A 24,214-nucleotide genomic window follows, 5' to 3' on the forward strand; every position below is an offset into this window, starting at 1 on the left:
CATGTGATTAGATTAGAACTCTATGGTTTTGCTACAGGACCTTTGGAGGTTCCCATGATGTGTTCACCCACAATGCACTGTAACGGTGAGTGACAGTTATGGACCAATCCAAAACAGCCAGCCCCTGCCCATAAGGGACCTGCGCCATCTTGATCCCTCTCTTGGGTTGCTGACTCTGGAAGAGGTAGGACTTCCGCAGCTTACAAGACAATTTACTAGGCCAAAGCCTTGCGGCCTCGGCCTCTAACATAGCGGATAGACTAAACAATTCCCCGCTACTCCCCGCAAGATCACTGGACCTAAACGCACCCTTAAATCCAGCGGATCTCTGCTATACAATCCCTAAGCAGCTAAATTGAGCTCATCTGATGCCAACCAACTGTCAATTGCTGCTCAAGCTGTATGCATAGAGAGTTATCTGGACTGTTACTATTGCTGCATGTACAGAAATTCTTCAGTAAAAGTTCTTGCAAGTTTTCAGTTAACAGTGGTTGTGGACAATCCTTATTTCTACATTCACCCATTGCTCTTGGGAAGGGTGGCAATAGGCCTATCAAGATTACAGCATTTAACCCCCACCCTGGCTTCACAAGTGACAAGGGTTAACAGCGCCCTTAACTATCCTGAACAGCAACACCCTAGTTACCCTACACCCCCACAAGGCTTGATCCCAAATCCGCCACCACATTTATATATGGGGAAAAAAGTTTTTTTTGGATCACCTCGGTGATCTAGAAGTATGCAATCATACGATTAGTTCATTCGTTCAGATCTAGGATGTGTTATCTTAGTGTTCTCTTTATTTTTTTGAGCAGTGTATATAGCGCCAACAGATTATGAAATTTTGGGGTTCTACATAAAGACATTAAAATTCAAACAAGGAGTGAGGGCTCTGCTCTCAAGAGCTTATAGTCTTTGATAAAGTACTTGCTGCTCTTTGGACTAACTATTCTTAAAATGCATTAGCTATTCAGGCAAGCTCAAATGTATCAAAACTGCACCACAATTCTAACCACTCAGTTTTTGCAATAAAGTTCCCACCCAACTATTAAAGTTATATATATAAAAAAAATTATCCCGAATAGTAAACCTACCATATCTTGGGAACTCTTGGAATGTGCCCCATTATGTTGACTTTCAATTCAAGGACAGCATATAGCAAAAATATAAATGCTTTTTTTGCTGGAGAGGGAGAAATTAGTGCAGGCCACGCTGAATAGACAGAAGACTTGACTTTAGCTTACTGTGGACTTTGCTTGAGGCTGCAGGACCTGACTTGAGGCCTCCAATGCTCTGGGCACACACACTCCAGGCATGACTAATGAACCTCAGCACAGAGCGTGGAAAGCGAGAGAGTGAGCTAGCTCCACCCAGGGTTTATGTAGGGGAGACTAGCAGGGAGCCCATAGGTCACCTTTGGGGTCAGCTGGTCACTAGTACCTCCCGGGTAACAATCGCATGGCACATTTTATTAAAGAGATACATTACAACTGCAGGGGGCCCTGGGGACACTGCCTAACAGGGCAGGAGAGTACAAGGAAACCCCATCCCATACCAGGCCACCACAAACTCCCCCTCAATTATAGTTGCCCTAAACACTCAGTCCTAGAGGGCAGAGGACCGAAGTGCCCACTGGGGCCAATGACAGTTCCTGAAGCATATTTGTGGAATGTCCTTTCCAGGTCTGGGAAACAGCAATGAATCCATAGGTGCTCTGAACAGGTGTGGAGATCTTTGACCTTGTAATCTCCCGCACAACATTTTCCAACAACTATATACATAACAATTGGACAAGACATTACGGATTGGGCTGCCTGAGGCTATCTACCCAATGCCTTGGCTACTGGGGTCCCTTGGTTTGATACACTTGTATACATAGCGCACAACACAAAAAGGTAGTGACAGTCAAATATAAATGTGCCATCAGGAATACCTTCTGGCCAGCAAAAGCATCCTGGAATCGTACATGGCGACGGCCATACCCTATCCAGACTGACGTGTACGAAATAAAAAAGCCTGGGTATGAGCCACAAGTTGTGCATCGCAACTAGGGATGTCCCGATACCAATACTGGTATCTGTATCAGGGCCGATACTAGCCATTTGCATGGTACCCGATACCTGGTGCTGCTCTGCTGCCCCGTTCTTCCATGCTCCCGTCCGCATCATAGTGTTCCATGGAGGAGCATGTGACACATACGTCACTCCGCCTCCTCCCGGCACAATGCTACGCAGGAAGCAGAGTGACGTGTATGTCACATGCTCCTCCATAGGACGACACTATGCGGTCCCGAGAATGGGAGAACGGGGCAGCAGAGCGGCAGCACCAGCAACCGACCCGAGGAGGTGAGCTGCCTGCAAGGAGGGGGCTGCTACTAATGTCTAATGGTGGGGGGGGGGGGCCTGCTGCTGTCTACAAGGGGGGGCTGCTACTAATGACTGCCAGGGAGCTGCAGCTAATGTCTGCAAGGGGATACTACCTACTATTGAAGGCAATCTTACAGCAGAGTCACCTGCACTAACTTGAATTTATAGGTAGATAGTGCAGGTGACCCGCTTTCTACCACTGCTCATCATGCTGTCATCAGTCTCGCCACCAATGCAAATTCCCTGTTCTGTCCAATGGAGAAGAGAGAAATCTTGGCTCATACTACAGCAGCCACCTCCATTGTACACAACAAGGAACCCACATATCAGCACGGTAAACAGTGCCAGAAATCGGGTCACCCTGGTGTCAGATTCCCTTTAAAATATAAGTACTCGTACTCGGTATCAGCGAGTACTAGAATTAAAGTATCAGTACTCATACTCTGTCTTAAAAAAAAATGGTATCGGGACATCCCTAATCGCAACTGAATCAAACTGTCTAGAAGATCTGCCATTGCTCCCAACACCATCTTCTTCAGCTGTCAGACCTGCAAGCGAGTACATCCCAGGCGAGGGGATGCATCAATCTACAGACTTCCCTATGCTTTCCCCCAAGCCAGCCTGCGGTCTTCTGTGTCTCCTCAGCCTCGGGGTCAGTTCCACCAACATCAATTGCTACTCAATCTCCAGTCCTGTCACAATTGGCTCCAGTCTATACGCCAGTTTCCAGAGCGCCGACTGTCACCAGTCTCCCAAACATCACAATCCGTGACTCCGGATCCTTACCCTGTACAAAATCTAGAATTCCCTGAGGAAGACCCAGTCGTAGTTCCAACTGTACCAAGATCTCCAGAAGACGCGAGTGTTCCAGGCTCTCCTGAAGTGGTGTTGCATAAATCCCAAGGACTCCTAGCAAGGTAGAGAATAACTCCCATTCAAATAACAGTTTAGTACCACATATAGTTGGTACATTATCACTAATTTAGGGTGCATGCACACCACATTTTTGCTATACAATTCCCGCATAGGGTTTCAAGTTAAAAACCATATGGAACTGTATAGAAATCCGTATGCATTGACTTAACATTGTAAACCGTATGTAAAACGCATTATCCAGTTTAGTCCGTTTTGAGTCTTACTTATGCGTTTTTTCCTTAAACGGATGCAACCGGACATTTTTTCAAACCGTATATGGGTTAAAATTTGTACATGTTTTGATACAGTTTAGTCGTCAGGTTTGAGGAATCCTTTTTCATCAAAAACCTGAAATGGGAACTATTGCAAAAAACGTGGTGTGCATGCACCCTAAATTTGTGATAATGTACAAACTATATATGTGGTACTTAACTGTTATTTGAATGGGAGTTATTCTCTACCTTGCTAGGAGTTTTCCTCGGGACCTATGCAACACCACTACAGGAGAGCCTGGAACACTCGCTTCTTCTGGAGCTCTTGATACAGTTGGAACTGTCTTCCTCAGGGAATTCTAGAGTTTGTACAAGGTCAGGATCCAGAGTGGCTGATTGTGAGGTTGGAGAGACTGGTGACAGTCGGCGCTCTGGAAACTGAGGGAGAGAGGCTGGGGAGAGGCTGGGGAGACAAGACCGCAGGCTGGCTTGGGGAAAATATAGGGAAGTCCATTGATTGATGAATCCCCTCGCCTGGGACGTACTCTCTTGCAGGTCTGACAGCTGGAGAATATAGTGTTGGGAGCAATGGCAGATCTACACAGTTTGATTCGGTTGCGATACACAACTTGTGGCTCATACCCAGGCTTTTTTATTTCGTACACGCCACAGTCTGGATAGGGTATGGCCGTCACAGTGTACGGTTCCATCTCCCAGATACAGTCTAATTTATGGGAAACTTTGGCAGTCAATTTAGCGCCCAATTGAAGTGGTTTGGCATAGGCATGACGGTTGTCCTGTTGCTGCCTTTGTTGAGCCTTTTGCTGACTGTTTTTTTGCTTCGTGGATTCTTTGTCGGTCTGGGACCCATACCAGGGAGGCTTGCGGAGAGTTATTGAATGGGGCCTGGAGTCCAGATGTCTGGTCTTTAGGTAGCTGCCCATGTCACCCAGAAGTATATAAGAGGTTTACCCTGTAGAAGAATGGACTGTGTTATAAATCTCCAGCACTTCAGGGCAACAGTCTGGGCCACTCATCTTGACACAGAAGCTGATCGCAACATGTGGATAAAAACTCTATTGATGTGCTCACAGAGCCCGTTCCCCTGGGGGTGGTAGGCAGTAGTTTGGAGTTTCTTGAAGGCATGGAATTGATACAGCTCTTGGACTGTGGAATGGCCTTCAAGGCCCAACTCTTCCATTAGGACAGACTCCGGACACCCAAGGGTTTGCATCCAATTGGAGTAGAACATCTGGGCTGCTGTCTTGGCTGCAAGATCTTTGACGGGGACAACGAAAACCCATTTAGAGTAGTGATCCACTATGGTGAGAGCATGAGTGTACCCAGACCGGGTAGGGAGACCACTTGACATGGTCTAATGCGACCAACTGGTTAGGCCTTTCACTCTGGATGGAATGGAGAGGTGCTCTGGAGTCCTTGTGCACACTCTTGGCAACGTTACAGACTGCCCCATTTCTCAATGTTGCTCTGCATTCCGATCCAGTAGAATCTGCTCTTGACTGTAGCTTCGGTCTTGTGGACTCCACAATGTGCCGACTGATCATGGTATGCGTTGAGGAACATAGCCGTATCTCTGCGTGGAACCAGAATCTGATGAAGTCTATCACCAGAGACCGGATCCAAAAGAATTTTGGCACAGCAGTCCTTGTGCACAGTCTCTTCCTCTGTCGCCATAGATGAATCAGCTCATAAATCACACTGGCTAGTCACAGACTGGTTGGTACCTTCTTCGCTGGCAGGTATAACAGTCCCCCATGACTCGACTTTCATCTTGAAGAGTCTTCCAGGTGTATAGGTCTTGAACTTTTTCAGACCTGGGTTCACTGTCCATGGCATTCACAACATTTTGATTCATAAACAGTTGATAAAATGTCTTTGACAGGGGGTTCTTTGCCGGGGATCATCCGAGACAGTACATCGGCATTGACATTCGACTTGCAGCGTCTGTACTTGATGGTGAAACTATAGTTGGCTAATCTTGAAGCACAACGATGTTCGATGGCACCCAACTTGGCGGTGCTCTGTTGGCCCACCTGGTTATTGTGTGTGTAGACAGTAAATGGTGTGGCAGCCAAGTAGTCTTAACTTTTCAGTTATAGCCTATACCAAAGCGAGAAGTTCTAATTTGAATGAGCTGTGGTTTGCATCTTCTCTGCTCCTCGCAGGTTACGACGGGCATAGACTTGGAACAGGACAGCTCCCAGACCTCAAAACTGGCATCAGTATACAGCCGGAACAGTTGACTGTAGTCTGGATATGCCAGGATGGGCGGTTCTGTCAGCCGTTTGAGAGCTCAGAACATTGTCTCTTGCTCTTCAGCCTATTCAACAGGTAGTCTTCAATTGTATTTCTCCTTTGCTGTACCCAGTAGGAGAGCTGTGAGGGGTTCTACAATATAGTGAGCTACTGCGACGTCCAATCCCTGCTCTGCGCTGACATACTGGCTAATGCATGGCCAGTATTTGTCAGGGAATTGCCGTACCCACACATAACCCTAGGGGTACGCGTACCCCTGGTTGAGATCCCCTGATGTAGAGAGTGTTCACCTCCAACAAAATGCTAGCAGATTATGCCATCTAGTGGTCAATGGAAGCTTATGACAATTTATACCATCACATGTGAAGGTGGTTTTGCAAACAAATGACATTGCAGAAGTGCTGCAGCTTTTATCTTGGTTATAAAACCCACAAGGTCTGTATGCGACAAAATCCTCTGCTGTAAATAAAAGCTTATATTTAAAAAAATAATAATAATAATAATTATAATATATATATATATATATATATATATATATATATATATATATATATATATATATATATATATATATATATATATATATATATATATATATATATATACACACACACACACACATACATACACACACATATACATAATTTTTTTTAACAAGTTTTAGTGTAAGTCTTGTTCTGTAAGGCTAGGTCCACACTACAGAACTGTCTGGAATTCTGCTTAGGAATTTCTGATGCAGCAGAAAACTAGCTGGAAATAGGATTCCAGTGCACACTACAGTCGATATTCTGTCTTTGAACTTCCTGCGCCAAAAGAAGGATCATGCTCATTCTTTAGGTGGATTTGGTGCTGAATACATTGCTGTCTATGGGGAGGGCACTGTCCTGGCAACAACTGATTCAGTCAGCACTGGGCACACAGACTTTATGGATGAAGGTCTTCTTCCAGAACTTCCGTAGTGTAAACCTAACCTTGTGGAATTCTGCCATAATTTAATGCCTATTGATTTCAATGGGATTCCACAGTACCATTCTGACCGCAGAATTTCTGCCCAGAGATTATTATATTATATTATATATTCTCAGTCTTTTATTTTGGAGAATTCCACTGAAGAATCTAATTGAAGTCAATGGGGCTTAAATTTTGGCAGAATTCTGTAAACACAGAAATTCTGCCACAATTCCATTTCACAGTTTGAACATACCCTTCGAAACCTATAGGCCTATACCTGGTGATCGAACCCCCGGCTGCAACCAATTGAGTATCACCTTGGGTACAGTGATTTAAATAGGGAGATTTCTGTAAAAAGTTGACACTCTATGATTAGTTTTTTTTTGGCCACTGGCCCAGGTCTCTTACAGGGCTATTTAGAAATGGGTGTGTAGGGCAGTACTTTGACACGGTGCCGACTGACCAGAAGAAATCCAATGTTTAAGACCGTGCATCTCAACAAATGTGCCACCAGCTGTAGCTACTACTCTTCCCAGCATGCCCAGACAAGCTGTCCAGGCACCCTAGGAGTTGTAGTTTTGCAGCAGCTGGAGACACACTGGTTAGGAAACACTGGGGTAAGATTGTCCCGGCAAACGCTTTGCGTTTTGTTCCGTTAAAATGTGTCATGCATGTTCATTGGAATGGAATACATGAACATGCATGACACATTTTACCCCTTAAGGACCAAGCCCATTTTAACCTTAAGGGCCCGGCCAATTTTATTTCTGCGTTTGTTTTTTCCTCCTTGCCTTCTAAAATCCATAACTCTTATATTTCTATCTACAGACCCATCTGTTGACAAACTTACAGCTGTCAGTTTGGGGTCAGAGATGCGGTCAGCCCGGAACTTAGGCTAGGTCCACACTGCATTACCACCTTTTGTTAGATGTATTCATTGCCATCCTGACTAAAACAGGATTCTGACAAATACTATAACTCAAGGCAGCAGATGGTATTCATTTTAATGGCCTTATGTGCTTTTTTTTAGACCACTTAAAGTGTACCTGTCCTAAACTTTTAATATATTGTTCCTTATGTAATTATAAGACACTTATTTACTTGCTATTAAAATTCTCAACCTTTGTATTTTTAGTGTTATTGAAAAAAAATGCCCATTAGATGGCTCTGTTCCCTGTGCAAGTCAAACAGTTAGTTTGGTTCCCTTCAGGCCTGGCAGGAGCCCAAACTCAGGAGGTGCGCGTGGGGCATGGCGAGGCACAGCTTTCACCGGCTTCAGTGATGTTGCGCCTGCTGGGGAATGCCCACCTTCTCCTGCCGGGAGCTCACGCAAGGGGAAAGGTATGATAGAGTTTTTAACCCCTTAAGGACCAATGACGAACCGGTATGTCCGGGGGAATTTTGGAGTGACTGCGGACTGGAATGACTGCGGATATCGATCACCAGGCACCCTACGCAAAAGCCCAAGGGGGGGGGGGGGGGGGGGGGGGGGAGTCACCCCTGCGATTTGCGGCTATTCCGGGTCTATGGTGACCTGGAAAATAAGGGGTAGGAGTGAGGTGGCAGGGGTGCCACCCCTGCTATTGGTAGTCTAGAAGAGATGACCAATAGCAGATCGGGGGCAGGGGGGGGGGGGTAACCTTCGGTTTCCCTGTTCTGCCCAACCACAATAGGCGGGGCAGAACGGGGAAACCGACAGGGTACGGCACCGAAGTCCACTTGCCCATGGGCGGCGATGGGGGCAACTATTAGTAAAAATCCAAAAAGGATTAGAATTTTCTCCTTCAATTCGCTGCTATTCCTGTGAAACACCTAAAAGGGTTAACAAACCTTTTGAATGTAATTTTGAATACTTTGAGGGGTGCAGTTTTTATAATAGGGTAATTCATGGGGTATGTCTAATATAAAGGCCCTTCAAATCCCTTCAAAACTGAACTAGTCACTAAAAAAACTTTGATTTAGAAAATTGTGAAAAATTGGAAAATTGCTGCTGAACTTTGAAGCCCTCTGATGTCTTCCAAAAGTAAAAACATGTCCACTTTATGATGCAAACAAAGTATACATATTGTATATGTGAATCAATATATAATTTGGAATATTCAAGCAGAGAGCTTGAAAGTAAGAAAAAAAATGCTAAATTTTCTATTTTTTCATCAAATTTTTGAATTTGTCACCAAGAAGTGATGCAAGGATCGACAAAATTTGACCCCTAACAAAGTAGAATATGTCACGAAAAAACAATCTCGGAATCAGAATGAAAGGTAAAAGCATTCCAGAGTTATCAATGCTTAACCCCTTAAGGACCGAGGGTTTTTCAGTTTTTTTGCATTTTCGTTATTTCCTCCTTGCCTTCCGTTTATACGTAGTACACTTTTCGGTAAAAATGACACCTATTCTGTAGGTCCATACGATTAAAATGATACCCTACTTATATAGGTTTGATTTTGTCGTACTTCTGGAAAAAATCATAACTACATGCAGGAAAATTAACACTTAAAATTGTCATCTTCTGACCCCTATAACTTATTTTTCCACGTATTGGGCGGTATGAGGGCTCATTTTTTGCGCCGTGATCTGAAGTCTTTAGCAGAACCATTTTTGCATTGATAGGACTTATTGATCGCTTTTTATTCATTTTTTCATGATATAAAAAGTGACCAAAATGCACTATTTTGGACTTTGGAATTTTTTTTGCGCGTACACCATTGACCGTGCGGTTTAATTAACAATATATTTTTATAATTCGAACATTTCCGCACGTGGCGATACCATATATGTTTATTTTTATTTACACTTTTTTTTTTATGGGAAAAGGGGGGTGATTCAAACTTTTAATAGGGAAGGGGTTAAATGATCTTCACTTTTTTTCACTTTTTTTTGCAGTGTTATAGCTCCCATAGGGACCTATAACACTGCACACACTGATCTTTTACATTGATCACTGGTTTCTCATAGGAAACCAGTGATCGATGATTCTGCCTCTTGACTGCTCATGCCTGGATCTCAGGCACTGAGCAGTCATTCGGCGATCGGACAGCGAGGAGTCAGGTAGGGATCCTCCAGCTGTCCTGTAAGCTGTTCGGGATGCCGCGATTCGCCGCGGCTATCCCGAACAGCTCCCTGAGCTAACCGGCATGCTTTCACTTTCACTTGACGCAGCGTTCAACTTTGAACGCCGCATCTAAAGGGTTAATAGTGCGGCACCGCGATCAATGCCGCGCGCTATTAGCCACGGGTCCCGACCGTTGTTAGAGGCCGGGCCCGACCCGCTATGACGCGGGGCCATGCCGTGTCCCTGCGTTATAGATCGGGAGCGGACACGACGTACCAGTACGTCATGTGTCCTTAAGGGGTTAAAGTGAGTGGTCAAATGTGCAAAAAAATGGCTGGGTCCTACACTGAAAATTGGCTGGATCCTTAAGGGGTTAAAGCAGGAGGTGTGTTATGGAATAAAATGGAGTTAGTTTAGAAAATATGGTTTTATGACAGGTACTCAAAACACACACCACACAATCCAAGCACTTACACAGAGTGGTCCTAGCCTTTACAGGGGGAATTTTCTATCTATTAATGCTGCATTATGCCAGTGTTAATAAAGTAAGTGGACATTTGGCCTTAGTATCAGCTGGACCAAGGATGATCAGTCAGGGTCCTGGTGGTCGTAAGTCTTCTAGAGAACAGGAGTCCAATATCCCTTCAGTGAGTGAATGGGGTGGCAGCACATACCCAGCTATTGCTTTACTTACACTCTTATCAAAATCTGGCAAAGGAAACGTTGCCCATAGCAACCAATCAGATCACTTTCATTTTGCAGAGGTCTTGTTAAAAATGAAAGAAGCGATCTGATTGGTTGCTAAGGGAAACTTTTCCTCTGGACAGGTTTTGATAAATCTCCCCCTATGGGACTGAACATTGCAGAACTCTTTTGAACATCACTTTTTGATGTTTGGAATCCCCATAGAGGATGAATAGAGTGATGGCCATTCATGCACCAGCCCCCCTTTCACTCAGGGAACATTTGACCTCCGTTTTTTGTGATCGGTGGGGCAGAGTTTCAACTTTTTTTTTTTTTTTCTGGCAAAAATGCTGAGAAAAAACGCCAAATCTGCCACATGGCGTTTTTTCGGCCAAAAAATACTGCGGCCAGATGTGAATAACGACATATGGGTTTTAACTTTGGTGTTTTTTGCAGGCAGTTTTTATTGTTTTTTGGACTTTAGCAATCCCAAAAAAGTGGAGATACCTTAATAAAATTTTGTAGGGTACCATAAAAAAAAAAAAAAAAATAAATAAAGTGATTTCATTTTTTTTTTTACATTTTTTTTATAATGAACATTTTTAGTAATTTTTAAAACAGGGATCAATTTATGTGTGCGGACAGGGCAATAAAAATGGAGCCAACAATAAAAATGTAGCATGTGTTTTTCACTATTTTTTTTTAACATTTTTTTTGTTAAATAGTACTACTACTCCCAGCATGGAACACTGTTACACCAGCTGCGATCCTTCTGTATAATGTATAGATGCGGCCGGCCACTCTTCTATGGTCCCCTGCACTGCTGTATTATACTCCTACCTATTCATATTTCCTGCAGAGAGCTGTGATTGGCCAGATGGTTCCAGGCAATCACAAATGTGGGAAACATGACTGTGTATACACACACACACGGCAGAGCAGCCAGCCACATGTATACCTTACACAGGAGGATCACAGCAGGTGTCAGGAGTGACACCCGGGGCGATATGCCTATTAGTACAGGTACTACTACTCCCATCATGGAACTGTGTTCCATGCTGGGAGTAGTACCTTAAAAAAAAAAAAAAAAAAAAAAAAAAAAAAAAGTTAACAAAAAAGAAAAAAGTGAAATTAAAAAGTAAAAAAAATTCTTATAAACAATTTAAATTTCGTTAATGACATTTTTTTCCTATCACTACTGCATTTATCTATTTTTTTGCATACCCAACACATTTTGGAAAAAATGTCAGAGGCCAAAAATGCAATTTCCACTCAAAAGATAAAGACGCCAGATGCAGGAAATTGCACTGGCAAAAAAAAAAAAAAAAAACCACGTAGAAACTTAGCCTGAGGGCCACAGGAGGTTAGAACGCATCCATCAGTTAGTTACCCCATATGATGTGGATAAGGGGGGGGGGGGGGGGGGTCGGGAGGGAAATAACCCCTTTAATACAAATACCAAAACCAAACCTATATATGCCAAATGGGAGTTTAAAAGCTTGGATTTAAAAACAAACAATTCCTTTTTTTATAGGGTGAGAGTTAACTACATGTAGTGTTTATACCATTGGACCCAAACATCAGGGTATGCCACATAGACCCACCCAAAAAAAAAAAAAAAAAATTATATTAATAGCCCAAAACTCAGTTTCCAGGGGAGACTGCTCTAAACAGCATTTAAAAAAAAAAAAAAAAAAATTTAAACAGTAGTGACATTACTTTTTCAGCTCACATTCATAACCAATGACAGCAAGAATTAAAAATTCAATAAAAAAAATAAAAAAAACACACAAGAGCGGAAATTAGAAGTGGTTTGACAAGCAAATTTACATTTTTTTTATTTTTTTTTTAAACTAAATAGGCCTTAATAGAGGTGATCTCCCCCTAGTAGCAATGCATCTACCTCAAAGATGGTCACACAGCAGCACAAGCGCGTATAACCACAGGAACATTTGAGAAATATAGGCAAATCTGTAACAAATGAAAGAAAAGCTACCAGTAGCATAGCACACAGTATAACAGACCGAAACCATAACATATAGGATCATAGATGTGAGTTATATCATGTGGATTTTCTTTTTTTTCTTACTAATGTCTCAACCAACTAGTTACAAAGAAAATGGGTTTCACCTACCACTCCAGACTATCCCCAGATAAATCAGCACCCTTAGCCAACACACCCATTCACTAAATATTGCACTCAAAGGGTGTCAGCTGTGGCTCCCTAATATCAGGCCATTTATAATGCACTCTTAAAGGGCCAGCAGGCTAATGTTGAGTTCATTCTAGCAACATGCAGCTATGGCTGAGCCCACAACGGGGAAGAAGTATCAAAACTTTTGCAGAGGAAGAGTGGTGTAGTTGCCCATAGCAACCAATCAGATAACTTTTTTCCATTTCTAACAAGGCCTCTGCAAAGTAAAAGAAGCAATCTGATTGGTTGCTATGGGCAACTGGGCAAATTTTCATCTGCACAGGTTTTGATAAATCAGATGTTTAGAATGCGATGCTGATGTATACTATGGCCGACAGCTGTAGGCTCCATTCATTTCTATGGTTTAATGGGGTCTGCTGCACTATTGAGTCCCGTTAAATTATGGAGTCAGGGTGGGTTCACATACCACGTTTTTCAAGTACGTTTCCCGTGTACGTTTTCATTATTGAAAACGTATGGAACCGTTTTGAAAACCGTATACATAGACAAATATTTGAAAACCGTATGCAACCGGATGCATCCGGTTGCGTACGGTTTGCTTGCAATACGGTTTTCTCTCGTACTCAAAACTGTAGTTGACCACGGGTTTTGTCTCCGGTTTAAAAACCGTACTGCAACCGCATACATTTTTTTAACATGGACGTCAATGGAAAACGCACATGTATACGGTTCCATATGGGAAACCGTATAAGTTTTTTTACTTTGCACATGCGCATTTGCATCCTAAAGTCCCCACTTAAGACCCCTCCCATTAAAAATGGACAACATTTTCAAATACGTATGTTTTTTTTAAATTGAAAACGGACGGAACCGTATGCAATTTTAAAAACAGTATACAGTTTAAAAACGCATATGGTTTACTTTTTCCCATACTGTTCCATTAGTTTTTTTTGCCATACGGTTTTCTTTAGAAAAACGGATTGAAAACAGTATGGCAAAAACGTCATGTGAACCCAGCCTCACAAAGTAAATGGCACCAGCTGCTGTCTGCCACAGTACATGTTGGCATCAGGTTCTCAGCAGATACCTGTGACAGACAGAGAAAATGTAATGTGTACATACTAAAGCCAGATTCACATAGTGGAATTCTGGGAAATATTCAGCTTGGTTGGGATTCTGCTGCACCATGCACGTTGTGGAAACCTCTGCTGTGGAAATCCAGATTTCACCAACCTCAATCACAATGAATATGTTCGCTGCTTCTGTGGATTCCGCTTGGAAATGTATTGCCGTCCATGAAGACAGTGCATTCCTAGTGATCCTAGAAAAGCCAGAACATGTGAATGTGCTGAGTTTTGCAACTTCTGGAGACCCACAGGTTGGAGAACACTGACCTAGAGGTTATACTATAACAGCTGTATAAAAGTATAAACTGCTGTATAAACAACTGAAATCCAATTACTTGTCAGACGTTCTTCTACAGAATTTCCAATGTGCCTGTTTCTTTAAAGGGGTACTCCGCCCCTAGACATCTTATCACCTACACAAAGGATAGGAGATAAGATGTCTGATCGCGGGGTCCCACCGCTGGGGACCCCCGCTATCTCCATGCTATACCTGGCGTTTGTTTAGAGCATGGGGTTCAGCGCCGGAGGCTCATGACGTCACGGCCACGCCACGAATGTGACGTCACTGCCACGCATCCTCAATGCAAGTCTATGGGAGGGGGGGGCGTGATGGCCGACACGGCCCCTCCCATAGATTTGCATTGAGGGGGCGTGGCCGTGACGTCACGAACTTCCGCCCTGCATCACAAGTAATCTGGCACGGAGCAAATTTCGCTTCGTGCAGCGGATGTCCGGGGTGTCGCAGCCGAGATCCCCAGCAGCAGGACCCCCACAACCAGATATCTTATCCCCTATCTTTTGGACAGGGGATAAGATGTCTAGAGGCAGATTACCCCTTTATGGAAGTGTTTTTGCACAGTTTGGCACATTTTCTTTCTGAGACACAAAACAAAACACTGGGGCCAGATGTTTAAGGGGTATACCAGTTTTAAAGAATAGGGGATAAGTGCCTAATCTTAGGAGATCTGCAGTATGGAGAGCCCACACAGTAGTGCTAGATAGCAGAAATACCAATGTGGTGAACCAGGAGAGCTCGGGGTCTGGGGTGTTGCGGTGATGTAAGTGCAGGGTCTGGTGATATTAACCCTTAGATGTCGTGACGCCAGGGTGCGGTTTCCTTAGTGTTAATGGTCCTACCGCCAACCTTCCCAGAAACGGTAGGAAAAATAATGGAATGTCCACAGCAGACTTTATGAATAAACTGAAGAACTTTACTTGAAGATTTTATGCAACAGTCTTTACACATAACAGTCTCTTAAGAGGTAACCAGAATGCAGGTTCCTCACAGGTTTTGCTGGGACTTTGAAGCAATGAGCTTTGATGCAGGCCACTGGGCTACTAATTATAATATTTTAGCTGGTAGTAGTCACACAGGATTTGATAGATTGAGCTTGGTAACTCACGGTTTAGTGGCTGCAGGTTCTTTCAGTTTTTGGCCCAGATGAATTGAGATTTCTGCTGAGATATTTGTGCTTGCTTGATAGTCCGGAAGGAAGAGAAGGAACTAAGAGAGAGAATTTACAGACTACAGCCCTTTATATAATAAGGGGCTGGACTAAGCTCATTGGTCAGCAAACCTGTAAGTCCTGAACCCAGTGAACTCTGGGTACATCGCATGACCCTGTAAGGTCCTTGAACAATAGTACAACCATAATTATAGTCACATGACCTGCTAAGGTCCTATACATTTATAATACCTATGTATATGCATTAACTAATACACAATTTATCTGAGGCGACCAGGGGTAAGCCCTGCAGGAGAGCCCTATGGGAATGAAGGGACTCTGGCTGAGGGCACTTCGGACAGGGACTGGACAGGGTCCTGTATCAGGGACACCACAAACCCCCTTACTTGAGAAAAGTCGTCCTCGACGTAGAGGGATGGAATGGCCATAGGGCCGGATGCAGTCCTGAGCATTAATACAAATGTCCATATTCCGGCTGTTGATGAATAAGTGCAGAAAAATATAGAGTCTCTGTGCATGTAAGAAACGTCCATACAGGCGCTAAAATGAATATGCGAACAGGATTGTGGGAATTTATTTACAGATAGGATAACATCCGAACAGGATATAGCACAGGATATAATACCATATAGAAATGAAATGATCCTATTATCATCTCAAGGACAGGATTGTATTAGTCCCTATTTCTACATAAGATAACTAAATAGAAAAGTATAACTTTATACCTTCAGTATTTTTTCCTTTTCTTTTCTTAGTACATAAGACTATGCATTACTGACTATGCACAAAATTGAGTGATATCTGACTTTGTTTTTTTCACTGAAAAACACCCTTTATATTAAAATTTAACTTTTATTCTCTACTATTAAAATTGTTCAAGGAAAAAAGCCCCGTGCATATATAATCAATTATGATACTCAAGATAAAAGTAACATATCTCCATCAAATGTACAAGAAGCGTGTGGAGCCCCCAGTCCGACATGAATAGAACAATGGACTGGTAGGATCCCCTCCATCTGATCATCATAGACGCGGGGTCTCGTGAGTACTCCATTGTGGGAGTGTCCGTTTATCTTTAATTGCACTGAGCACAGCTAATATATGTTTGGGGTATTGTCCCAGCTGATGCTTAAGTTTCAATCTGTCATTTTGCACTAATATACTGTATTTGTCCGGTGTCTCTCCTGAGGATCCCCGATAATAGCAGGGTGAAACGCGTTGAGAGTTGATTTTTCTTCAAATAGCAATTATTATTTGTGGGTGCATTTGAATGTTTTTTGGTGTATAGCCGGAAATTGTGTGTTGGGATCCTACCAGTCCATTGTTCTATTCATGTCGGACTGGGGGCTCCACACGCTTCTTGTACATTTGATGGAGATATGTTACTTTTATCTTGAGTATCATAATTGATTATATATGCACGGGGCTTTTTTCCTTGAACAATTTTAATAGTAGAGAATAAAAGTTAAATTTTAATATAAAGGGTGTTTTTCAGTGAAAATATTATTTTGCACTTCTTTAAGTTACTATTATATACATTATACTTTTTTTTTCTGTGATTTATATCTGACTTTGGACTGACATTTGATTTTTTTTTCTTTGACTGACAAATAAACTGATACTTAATTAGAAGTATGCATAGTGATGGTAATGCTACTACATACTGTTATAAATCTCACTTTCATTTTTTTTTCTTCTTGACATACAGTAAATATTATACCACTTATTATTTTCCATGGTATACACTGGTTGCGGATTGGTTTGCCTGATGGCTTTCTGCCCAATGCCTTAGCTACTAGGGTCTATCAGTACTACACACTTACCCCTAGAACTCTGAACTAGATAACAATTTAAATACTGTAACCTTTTTGGATACGTGTATTTTTGGTTAGCTACAGGAATACCTTCTGGCCAGGAAGAGCATCCTGAACATGTAAAGATAAAAGAATATATTAGTGCATGACATTAGTGCATAACAGTGGTACGGACTGAGATACAGCATGTTACAGTCCCTAAGACTTAAGTTTGCGTTTTTGTGAGATATTTTTCTGAGTTATGTGTACTGAATTCTGAATGTACACTAATGAAGTTTATGTACTATGTGTACACTGTATTTATGAATGTTGTCAGTCTTGATACCTAATTGGTATGTTTTGGTAGGCGCTAGTGAAAGGTGGCATTATTGTTACTCCCAGAGGGGCTGGGAGGGCACCTTTAAGTAAGCACTATAACACCTGGAAAAGATATGTAATTTGTGAACAGGGATTGTATACTTCTGTACAATAACCATTTACATTTGTTTGATATTTTATGTCAACAGACATTTTATTTATTAGAACACAAGGGCTACATGATAGCAGCACAACACTAAATATATTCAGGTAACATTTACCTGCTGTAGGGTGCAACATTTTATGCACAAAAATATATTACTAGGAGGATATTTACAATAAACAGACACGTAAGGATCAGCAGTCTACCTACATTATGAGTCCAAAAAAACAAAACATCATGGCTGTTACCGGAGCCGGGCACAAACTGACAAGGATCTCCTCAAGCACGGAGTCTCTAGGCCTGAGGCCGGGCACAAGCTTACGAAAGTGGTTACATTTCTGAACAGGTGAACTTCTTGGCATAGTCCTGCCAGGCACTTCTTCTTGAACAGGTTACCAAACGAAGAAATCTGCAGAAAATAAAGGTACTGGAGTACCAACAGTTAATGGCAAGCAGAGAAGAGGGAAAAAAAACTGATTTAGACAGGGAATTTTCTTGATTCCCAACCTCGCCTATCAGCGTGCTTCCGGTTCTGTGACATGTAGCGGGGAGCACGAGGTTGGGATTCTCTCATGGGGTTTATAGCAGTGTCCCATGAGACATTGGTGAGTCGAGACTGTGACACTGAGGGGTTAATGCTCACTACAAAATTGATAGCAGCCGCTGAGGCCATTGGTACTACCATTGGTGCCAGTTGGTCTGGCCTCACCTCCTCGGGTGGAGTAGGCCGCGGCACTTCCGTCGGTGCCTGTTGGTTAGGCCACACCTCTGGGCATGGAGTAGGCCTAGGCACATCTGTTGGTGCCCGTTGCTTAGGCCTCACCTCCTCAGGGGGAGTAGGCCTGGGCACATATGTTCGTGCCCCCTGCTTAGGCCTCACCTCCTCAGAGGGAGTAGGCCTGGGCACATCCTCTGTTAGAGCTGATGCAGAAGAATAGGACCTCTGCATATATTTAGGATCCATGACGGGTACTCTGTACTCCTCCTCTTCATAGGCTGTGTTAGGCAGCCTCATCGGCCAGATTCCGTGGGGATCTGCGTCCCAGTCGTCCGAAGGGAAGTACATAAAAGGAATTTGTGTCAGGTTCTTAGGTCTTGTTACTGCTGCAGCCCATTCACCTCGCAGACTTTTGACAATCTTCCCATGCTCCAGTGAGTGATAACTTTTGGGCAGGTAGTCCCGTTGAACGGCCCTTCTGTTGACCAAGATTGTCCCTCGGTGTCGGCCAGTCCAGGAGGGTCCCGAAGCCTCTGGCCTTGTCAAACTTGACCACTGTGGCAGGTCGGCGCTCTAAGGGTGCTTCACCCTCTCGTGGGTAGTCTAGCATTCTGATGTATAGGGCTTTTAGCTTTTTAGTGTCCCTCTGCTGCTCGACGTGGACTTCATTCGGAAGACGTTTCGGACCATATCTCTCCCTGTGCTCGGCCTTTAACTTCTCAACGAGGCTGTTAATTTCAACCTCCCTGCAGGCCCTCTCTGCCTCAGCTGTGGGGACCAGTGGATGAGTCTTCCCCAGCAGGGGAAGGACGTGATCCCACATGTACTGTATTAACGCCGGCTCATCGCCGAACACCCATTTCGGAAGAGGGGGTCATCGTGGGCGTGAGCTGGCTGGAGTCACCTGGGACAAGGGGACCTCTCTCTCTGGGCTGGATGAAGAAGAAAAGGCGGCTTCAGCCGAAGTACTCACGTCCGATTCTTCAGTCGAAATCTCGGCCCAGGATCCCCATGTGCGGTGGTGAGGGGACAGTCTTACCGGTGATGCCGTTCCAGATGTCCCGGGTGATGCCCCTTTCGGGGTAGCCGGCCACTCTTCGTCCTCCGGTAGCGGGGTAGGTTGTAGGCCTCCTCGGCCCCAAGAGACAACTGCTGCAAGCGGTCGGAAAGATCTTGAAAAAGATGTGCTGCGGCCGCGGCAACTTTCCTCTGACTCGGCGCCATCTTAGGACTCTCTTCTCGTGTTGAGGTGGGCTCTGCCATCTCTGTACACCTCGCTGCCATCTCAAGACTGTAGAGGTCTGGCCACATGGCTTCTTTTATATGGGGCTCCCACAAGATGGCCGCCAGCTGGAAGGACATCATCGGTGCAGCTCTGACTTCCTGTCCCCCGGCAAACATGAGCAGAAGATTACAGTTCCACTTCGGCATTGAAACGTGTACTTGGAGGCCACGCCCAGGGGTGGGTCGCGGACCAGCGTGGGACATTTTCACGCACTTTTCTGCTAAGTCTTTAACCCTTTCAGGTACTTGATGCAGCGGAGAGTGCAGTATGGCTTCGCTGTCAATTTTGCACATGGCCACAGAAGGACAATCTTCACCTCCCCCCTTACTTTTTCTTGTGCCCCTGCTAAGCACAATCTCAACAGTAAAGTCCAGTACACTTCTGGGCGCAATTGTATTGGCTACATGCGATAATTCCGGACAGTTCACAAAGCACATCTCTGAATAGGGGAGGACTATTGCTTTTGTCAGGGTAGCAAAGTTCTTTAAGGCCGTATCCTGTTTGTAAGACGCCAAAAGAGTTGTGGTGAACCAGGAGAGTTGTGGGGTCTGGGGTGTTGCGGTGATGTAAGTGCAGGGTGCAGGCCACGCCACTTCCGTGATGTCACGGCCACGCCCCTTCCCATAGACATGCATTGAGGGGGCGTGGCCGTGACATCATGAGCTTCCACCCCGCATCACAAGTAATCTGTCACGGAGTGAATTTCGCTCCGTGCAGAGGATGTCTGGGGTGTTGCAGCCGAGATCCCCAGCGGCGGCACCCCCCACAACCAGACATCTTATCCCCTATCTTTATCCTATCTTATCCCCTATCTATCTTTTGGACAGGGGATAAGATGTCTAGGGGAAGAGTACCCATTTAAGGAAGTGTTTTTGCACAGTTTGGCACATTTTCTTTCTGAGACACAAAGCAAAACACTGGGGCCAGATGTTAAAGGGTTATTCCAGTTATAGAGAATAGGGCATAAGTGCTAGATAGCAGAAATACCAATGTGGTAAACCAGGAGAGTTGTGGGGACTGGGTTGTTGCGGTGATGTAAGTGCAGGGTCTGGTGATATCAACCCTTAGATGTCGTGACGCCAGGGTGCGGTTTCCTTAGTGTTAATGGTCCTGCCGCCAACCGTCCCTGAAACGGTAGGAAAAATAATGGAATGTCCACAGCAGACTTTATGAATAAACTGAAGAACTTTACTTGAAGATTTTATGCAACAGTCTTTACACATAACAGTCTCTTAAGAGGTAACCAGAATGCAGGTTCCTCACAGGTTTTGCTGGGACTTTGAAGCAATGAGCTTTGATGCAGGCCACTGTGCTACTAATTATAATATTTTAGCTGGTAGTAGTCACACAGGATTTGATAGATTGAGCTTGGTAACTCACGGTTTAGTGGCTGCAGGTTCTTTCAGTTTTTGGCCCAGATGAATTGAGATTTCTGTTGAGATATTTGTGCTTGCTTGATAGTCCGGCAGGAAGAGCAGGAACTAAGAGAGAAAATTTACAGACTACAGCCTTTTATATAATAAGGGCCTGGACTAAGCTCATTGGTCAGCAAACCTGTAAGTCCTGAACCCAGTGAACTCTGGGTACATCCCATGACCCTATAAGGTCCTTGAACAATAGTACAACCATAATTATAGTCACATGACCTGCTAAGGTTCTATACATTTATAATACCTATGTATATGCATTAAATAATACACAATTTATCTGAGGTGACATGGGGTAAGCCCTGCAGGAGAGCCCTATGGTAATGAAGGGACTCTGGCTGAGGGGACTTCAGACAGGGACAGGACAGGGTCCTGTACCGGGACACCACACCAACACCATCACTTCAACCTACAAAAAGGAACAACTCAATAATCCTCTGTAGTGAGAAGCTATTTTGACCTTAGTTAATCATTTGCTCGCATGTATGTCATGATGACTTAACAGCGACACAGGGGGCAGACGCTGCCATTCGGGTGAGCTAGTCAGCTCTGTGTCTGCTTTCTATGTATGGATTATTTCAGTGTTTCCGTAGATCAGGGGTGCAAAACTGATCTGAGGGCCACGTTGCCAGAATACAACACTCCCATGTGCTATAACAAAGCCTAAAAAAGTATTCCTATCTGGGGATATGTCATACACGTGTAACAGATGGTGGTTCTACGTTTAGGACTCCTACCTATTGGATAAACATAAAGAATACAATTGAGAACGCAGTATGCATAGGCAGCCACCTCTCCATCTCATCTCCTCCTCTCTGAAGTCCTGAGGAAGGGATAGGGTATCCCCATTTTCCCATTATATAGGACTCTAAAATAAGGCCCCCCCCCCTCTCATATTTATGGAATATTTAACCCATTAAAGAGGTACTTTGGTGGAAAAAAATGTTTTTCTTCCAAATCAACTGGTTCCAGAAAGTTAAACAGATTTGTAAATTACTTCTATTAAAAAATGTTTTAATCCTTCCAGTACTTATCACCTGCTGTATGCTCCAGAGGAGGTTTTGTAGTCCTTTCCAGTCTGACCACAGTGCTCTCTGCTGACACCTCTGTCCAGAGTAGGAGCAAATCCCCATAGCAAACCTCTTCTGCTCTGGACAGTTCCTGACACGGACAGAGGTGTCGGCAGAGAGCACTGTGATCAGACTGAAAAGAACAACTCAACTTCCTGAGGAGCATACAGCAGCTGATAAGTACTGGAAAGGTTAAGATTTTTATATAGAAGTAATTTAAAAATCAGTTATATGTGTCTATGGGAGAGCTGAAGATTGCCGAACGGCTCTCCCATAGAGATATATGGAGGGGGCATGGCAGGCCCTCGCTTTGGGCGGGGTCATGACGTGCCACTCTGTGTGAGAGCCGGGGCTCCGTACAGAGGATCGCGAGGGGCCACAGCGCTTGGACCCCCCTGCGATCTAAAACGTATCCCCTATCCTGCGGATAGGGGATGCGTTTTTCTGTAATGTCGGGCATGAGGCTTCTTCTTTAACCCGTTAAGGACCAAGCCCATTTTAACCTTAAAGGGGTACTCCCATGGAAATTTTTTTTTTTTAAATCAACTAGTGCCAGAAAGTTAAATAGATTTGTAAATCGCTTCTATTAAAAAATCTTAATCCTTCCAGTACTTTTTAGGGGCTGTATACTAAAGAGAAATACTGACCTCTCTGTCCATTTTAGGAACTGTCCAGAGCAGCATATGTTTGCTATGGGGATTTTATCCTGCTCTGGGCAGTTCCTAAAATGGACAGCAGAGGTCAGCAGAGAGCACTGTGGTCATGACATCAGAGGAAATGCATTTCTTTTTTGGATTTCTCTTTAGTGTACAGCCCCTAAAAAGTACTGGAAGGATTAAGATTTTTTTAATAGAAGTGATTTACAAATCTGTTTAACTTTCTGGCACCAGTTGATTTTAAAAAAAAAAGTTTTCCACGGGAGTACCCGTGCCAATTTTATTTTTGCATTTTCGCCTTCTAAAATCCATAACTCTTTTATATTTCCATCTACAGACCCATATAAGGGCTTTTTGCATGACCAATTGTACTTTGTAATGAAACCTCTCATTTTACCATAAAATGTACGGTGAACCCCAAAAAATATTTTTTTAGGGAGGAAATTTTAATGAAAACCCAAATTTTGCACTTTTTGGAGTGTTTAGTTTTCACACTGTACAATTCACGGTAAAAATGACATGTGTTCTTTATTCTGTGGGTCAATACGATTAAAATGATACACATGGCTAGATACTTTTATATTTTTGTACCGCTTAAAAAAAATCTAAAACTTTTTGAACAAAATCAGTAATCTAAAATCGCCCTATTTTGACCACCTATAACTTTTTCATTTTTCCGTATATAGGGCGGTATGAGGGTTCATTTTTTGCACCGTCATCTGTACTTTTTATCAATACCACATTTGGATATATAAAACTTTTATATCTTTTTTATAAAAAATGTTTTATAAAATGTAGCATTTTTGGACTTTTTAAAAATGTTTACGTTTACTCCGTTCACCATACGGGATCATTAACATTATATTTTGATAGTTTGGACATTTACACACACGGCGATACCAAATGTGTTTATTAAAAAATTTACGCTTTTTGTGGGTAAAATGGGAAAAACTGACAATTTTAATTTTTATTTGGGAGGGGATTTTTCATTTTTTTTTACATTTTTCAACTTTTTTTTTTTACACTTTTTATGTCCCCATAGGGGACTATCTATAGCAATCATTTGATTGCTAATACTGTTCAGTGCTATGCATAGGACATAGCACTGATCAGTATTATCGGCTATCTCCTGCTCTGGTCTGCTCGATCTCAGACCAGAGCAGAAGACCCCGTGAGACGGCCGGAGCCAGGTGAGGGGACCTCAGTCTGCCATTACAGACGATCAGATCGCCGCGGCAGCACTGCAGGCAATCCGATCATCTATTTTATCATGCGCATTGCCGCAGATGCTGTGATCTGTACAGATCACGGCATCTGATGGGTTAATGGCGGACTTCCGCGCGATCACGGATGTCTGCCATTACCGGCAGGTCCCTGGCTGCTGATAGCAGCTGGAACCTGCCGTGTATGACGTGAGCACCGCTTTGATACTCGCGGTCATACACAGGACGTAAATGTACGTCCTGGTGCACGAAGTACCGCCAAACCAGGACGTACATTTAGGGGGTTAAGGAACAGGCAATTTTTGGCAAATCTGACCTGTCCCACTTTCTGCATTAATAATTCTGGGATGCTTTTA

At 43.5% G+C, this 24,214-nt stretch overlaps 1 protein-coding gene across 5 annotated transcripts in view; it reads right to left on the reverse strand.

The window, feature by feature from the left end:
• The window catches only part of PATL2 (PAT1 homolog 2), a 37,419-nt gene extending 24,674 nt beyond the window's left edge, over window positions 1–12,745 (reverse strand). For 3 of the 5 annotated variants that reach the window (XM_056560889.1, XM_056560888.1, XM_056560885.1), the window contains exon 1: window positions 10,248–10,455. The gene's annotated coding sequence lies outside the window, so the exon portion shown is untranslated. The other 2 variants (XM_056560886.1, XM_056560887.1) reach the window with 2 other exon arrangements.
• Between the last annotated feature and the right edge of the window lie 11,469 nt (window positions 12,746–24,214).

Source organism: Hyla sarda, chromosome 2 (genome assembly GCF_029499605.1).
Source record: "Hyla sarda isolate aHylSar1 chromosome 2, aHylSar1.hap1, whole genome shotgun sequence".
Taxonomy (NCBI): domain Eukaryota; kingdom Metazoa; phylum Chordata; class Amphibia; order Anura; family Hylidae; genus Hyla; species Hyla sarda.